At 32.4% G+C, this 5,336-nt stretch overlaps 1 pseudogene; it reads right to left on the reverse strand.

The window, feature by feature from the left end:
- Window positions 1–4,693: 4,693 nt before the first annotated feature.
- LOC144287529 (large ribosomal subunit protein eL42-like) lies at window positions 4,694–5,013 on the reverse strand (annotated as a pseudogene).
- Window positions 5,014–5,336: the final 323 nt, after the last annotated feature.

A 5,336-nucleotide genomic window follows, 5' to 3' on the forward strand; every position in this document is an offset into this window, starting at 1 on the left:
ACTCCCAACCCAAAGTGGCTTCTTCACTTACATGTCTGTTGCCTAGTTGCTGCTTCATCCCTTTCTCTCTGTATGACATCTCTTCCTCTAGACCCCTTTATGCAGCTTGCACTTGTTGGAGCATGGTGATCTCATTAATAAAAGTGGAGCGTGAGAAGCCAATGAAGTCTGCGCTTGCCACTAATTGAGGAAATTGAGGCTAACACCCTAAGGAAAATTTCAGATATCATAAGAACGTAGAAACCTTTACAATTTACCTAAGTTTGTTATGTTTTACCCCTATCTGTTTTTCTATAGTGACTTAAAATAAATTTCTATTTGAAATTTATTTAAATATTTAAATTTTAAATATTTAAATATTTAAATTAAATATTTAAATTTCTATTGAAATTTATTTAAATTTATTTAATAAATAATTTATTTATTTTCTATTTAACATTTATCTGTTTTTCTATAGTGACTTAAAATAAATTTCTATTTGAAATTTATTTTAAGGCTATAAAAGTAGAGGCGTACTAAGAGAAGCTGTGCCTCACTCTGTAAACTTGTTGAGGGGGAAATATAAATAGTAATAGATTTAAGGGAAAGAAAAAAAAGCTATATTCATAGGATCTGTGGGGAGGTAGAAAAAGTTAGAAAATTAGAATGCCCAGAAGTCTTTCTGGGAACTTAGCATTTGCAGATTTCCTATGCATGCAAAAGAAAATTTGAATTACTGTTAATCCTAGGAAACATTTAGAAGGCCTTTCCTTAGGATATCCCATATCTTGTACTATAGACATATCTCATAGATACTGTATAGGTTTGGTTCCAGACCACAGCAATAAAATGAATATTGTAATAAAGTAAGTCCAATGAATTTTTTGTTTTCCCAGTGTATATAAAGTTATTTTAGCACTATATTGTAGTCTATTAAATGCACGATAGAATTATGTCTAAAATATAGATATGCCTTAATTAAAAATGCTATGTTACAAAAAAGCTAACCATTATCTAAGCTTTCAGTAAATTAATTACTGATCACAGATCACTATAATAATTATAATTATAATAATGTTGAAATATTGCAAGAAATATCAAAATGTGACACAGAGACATGAAGTGTGCAAAAGCTGTTGGAAAATATCACCAATAGATTTATTCAAAACAGGGTTGCCATAAACCTTCAATTTGTAAGAAACACAGTATCTGTGAAGCACGATAAAGCAGTGAGCAATAAAATGAGATATGCTTGCATTTTTAAGGAGAAAGAAAGATCATATAATACACATGGAATGATTTCTCTTACCTTTTTTAATGCTTTTAATTTCGGTATAGTTAATGTACAGTGTTACTAGTTTCAGGTGTAAAATATAATGATTCAACAGTTCTATACATTACTCAGTGCTCATCATGGTAAGCATCTTCTTTAATCCCCTTCAGCTTTGTCCCACCTCCCCTCTGAGAACCATCAGTTTGCTCTCTATGGTTAAAAGTCTGTTTTTCAGTTTGTCTCTTTTTTTTTCCTTCGTCCATTTGTTTTGTTTCTCGAATTCCACATATGAATGAAATCATATGGTATTTGTCTTTATTTGGCTGATTTACCTCACTTAGAATTATACCCTCTAGATCCATCTTGGTTGTGGCAAATGGCAAGATTTCATTCTTTTTCTTGTGGCTGAGTAGTTAGTATTATATTGTGTTCTTTATTCATTCATCTATTGATGGGTACTTGGACTGCTTCCATAATTTGGCTATTGTAAATAATTAATAATAAAGATAGGGGTGTACATATCTTTTTGAATTAGTGCTTTCATGTTCTTTGTGTAAATACCTAGAAGTGGAATTACTGGATCATATGGTGATTGTACTTTTAGTTTTTTGAGGAACCTCCATATTGTTGTCCACAGTGTCCACATTTACACTCCCACCAGCATTGCTTGAAAGTTCCTTGTTCTCCACATCCTCATCAACACTTGTTATTTATTGTGGTTTTGATTTCAGCCATTTATGATGAGTGTGAGATGATATCTCATTGTGGTTTTAATTTGCATTTCCCTGATATGAGTGATGTTAAACATCTTTTCATGTGTGTGTTGGCCATCTAAATGTCTTCTTTGAGAAAATGTCTGTTTATGTGTTCTGCCCATTTAATTCGGGTCATTTATTGTTTTAATGTTGAGTTGTACAAGTTCTTAATATAATTTAGATACTAACGCTTTATCAGATGTATCATTCCCAAATACCTTCTCCCATTCAGTAGGTTGTCTTTTAGTTCTGTTGATTTTTTTCTTTGCTATGCAGAAGCTTTTTATTTTGATTTGTCTCAATAGTTTACTTTTGCTTTTATTTCCCTTGTCTTGAAGACCTATCTAGAAAAATGTTGCTAAGGCCAACGTCAAAAAAAAAAAAAAAATTACTGCCTGTGCTCTTTCTAGGATTTTTATGGTTTCAGGTCTCACATTTAGATCTTTAATCCATTTTGAGTTTATTTTTGTATATGGGATAGGAAGGTGAGCGGTCCAGTTTCATTCTTTCCCATGCAGCTGTCCAGTTTTCCCAACACCATTTTGGGAAGAGGCTATCTTTTTCCCATTGCATATTTTTGCCTCCTTTTTTAAAGATTAATTGACATTTGTCATGGGTTTATTTCTGGGCTCTCTATTCTCTTCCATTGATCTGTATGTCTATTTTTTGTTCTAGTACCATACTGTTTTGATTACTACAGCTTTGTCGTATATCTTGAAATCTGGGATTGTGATACCCTGTTTCACTCTTTTTTTTCAGGTTCACATTGGATATTCAGGGTCTTTTGTGGTTACATATAAACTTTAGGATTATCGTTCTACTTTTGTGAAAAAAAATACTGTTGGAATTTTGATAGGGATTGCATTAAATCTGTAGATTTCTTTGTGTAGTATGAAAAATTTAACAATATTTGTTCCTTTTTAGAAAAGATTTATCTATTTTATTATTATTATTTTTTAAAGATTTCATTTATTTATTTATGAGAGACACAGAGAGAGAGAGAGAGACAGGGACAGAGACAGAGACACAGGCAGAGGGAGAAGCAGGCTCTATGCAGGGAGCCTAACATGGGACTCGAGCCTGGGCCTCTAGGATCACGCCCTGATCACCACCCTGAAGGTGGTGCTAAACTGATAAGCCACCGGGGCTGCCCAAATTTATTTATTTTGGAAAGAGAGTGGAGAGAAGGGTAGAGGGAGAGGGAGAGAGAGTCCTCAAGCAGACTCCTCACTGAGTGCAGAGCCAGACAAGGGCTCAATATAAGGACCCTGAAATTATTACCTGAGTGGAAATCAAGAGTTGGCCACTTAACTAAGTCTTCCAGGTACCCAAACAATATTTGTTTTTCTAATCCTTAAGCATGGAATATTTTTTTCATTAATTTGTGTTGTCTTCAATTTCTTTTATCAATGTTTTATAGTTTTCAGAGTACAGGCCTTTCATCTCCTTGGTTAAGTTTATTTTTAAGTATTGTATTATTTTTGGTGTAATTGTAAATGACATTGTCTTCTTAATTTATTTTTCTGTCACTTCATCTTTAGTGTGGAGAAAGGCAACAGATTTCTTTATATGGATTTTTTTTTATCCTGCCACCTTACTGAATTCATTTAACAGTTCTAGTAGATTTGGGTGGACTCTCTAGGGTTTTCTATATATAGTATCATGTCATTTGCAAATATTGAAGGTTTTACTTCTTCCTTACTAATTTGGATGTTTTTTATTCCTCTTTCTTTGACTGCAGTGGTCAGGTCTTCCACTACTATTTTGAATAAAGTTAGTAAGAGCAGAAATCCTTGTCTTGTTCTTCATCTCTCAGTTTTTTACCATTGAGTATGATGTTAGTTGTGGGTTTTTAATATATGGCCTTTATTGTGTTGAGGTGTGTTCTTCTAAATCTATTCTGTTGAGGGTTTTAATCATGAATGGATGTTGTACTTTGCCAAATGCTTTTTCTGTGTCAATTGAAATGATCATATGTTTTTTTTATCCTTTCTCTTGTTGATATATCACACTGATTGATTTATGAATATTGAACCACCCTTGCATTCCGCTTGGTTGTGATAAATGATTTTTTTCAATTATCATTAGATTCAGATTTGTAACAACATCTATGAACATGGAAGACATGCTCAGTGAAATAAGCCAAACACAGAAAAATACTGCATGATATCACCTATATGTGGAGTCTAAAAAAGGTCAAACTCTAAAAATGTCAAAATCTAAAACAATAACAGAGAGCAGAAGGTTGATTACCAGTGACTATGTTAATTAGCTTGATTGTGATCATCATTTCACAATGTATACATATACAAAAACATCGTGTTGTATACTTTAAATATATACATATATTATTTGTTAATCATACTTCAGTAAACTGAATCATATGATAATAATAGTTACTCCACATGATTATGAAAAATACTGACTAAAAACTATAGCTTCTATGAGATGTGTGGTAATGTTTTATTGTGATTTTAATGTGCATTTCCCTTTTGAACAATGATGGTGAGGCAATTTTCATAAGTTAGACATGTGATTTTCCTATTTTACAAGATGTGACTTAAAGTCTTTAACCATTTTTCCCTTTAATTATTGATATTTATTTATTTAGTCATTTATTTATTTATTTTCAAGTGAACATAACCTCAAGATTTTATTGCCTTCATAATATAACAATATATGAAACTTAGAACTGGATCATTTCACCCATTTTCTTCTTGTCTCCTCCCAGTTCAAAGTGCTTGCATTTCTTAATAGCCAGCATTCTCTTACATCTGGAGTTGGGCTCAACACATTCAAGCCTCAGGACAATCTTCTTGGTATTTTAGCCTTTTCCGAAAAGATCAATTTAGTCTGCCCACCATAGCCATCCTGCTTCCTGTCATAACACCACTTTCCCTGGACATAAATAGAATCTTTGCTTTTCTTATATTCTGTCATTTTGTGTGGTTGGTGCTTGCCACACTTCTGGTGGAAAGTCTAACAGGTCTTAGGAACATTCACCATATTTACAAGTAAGGTGTCTGCTGGAAAGCTAATTTTTGATATTTAGAAGTTTCTTATTGACACTGGTCACTATGTATTTGGTCCCATTGTGTGAATTATCTTTTTATTCTTTTATTGAGATACTTGTACAAAATATTTATGAAATTGGATCTAGTCCATTTATAATTTTTTCCCTTATGCTTAGTGCTTTTTGAAAAATCTTTGTGTATCCTGGGGTCATAAGGATATTTTATTTCACTCCTAGAAGATTTATTTTATTTTTTTTGTCTCTCATTTAGAATTGTACTTCATTTGGAATATGTTTTTGTGTGATAGAAGACAAG

Source organism: Canis aureus, chromosome 17 (genome assembly GCF_053574225.1).
Source record: "Canis aureus isolate CA01 chromosome 17, VMU_Caureus_v.1.0, whole genome shotgun sequence".
NCBI classification, from domain to species: Eukaryota; Metazoa; Chordata; class Mammalia; order Carnivora; family Canidae; genus Canis; species Canis aureus.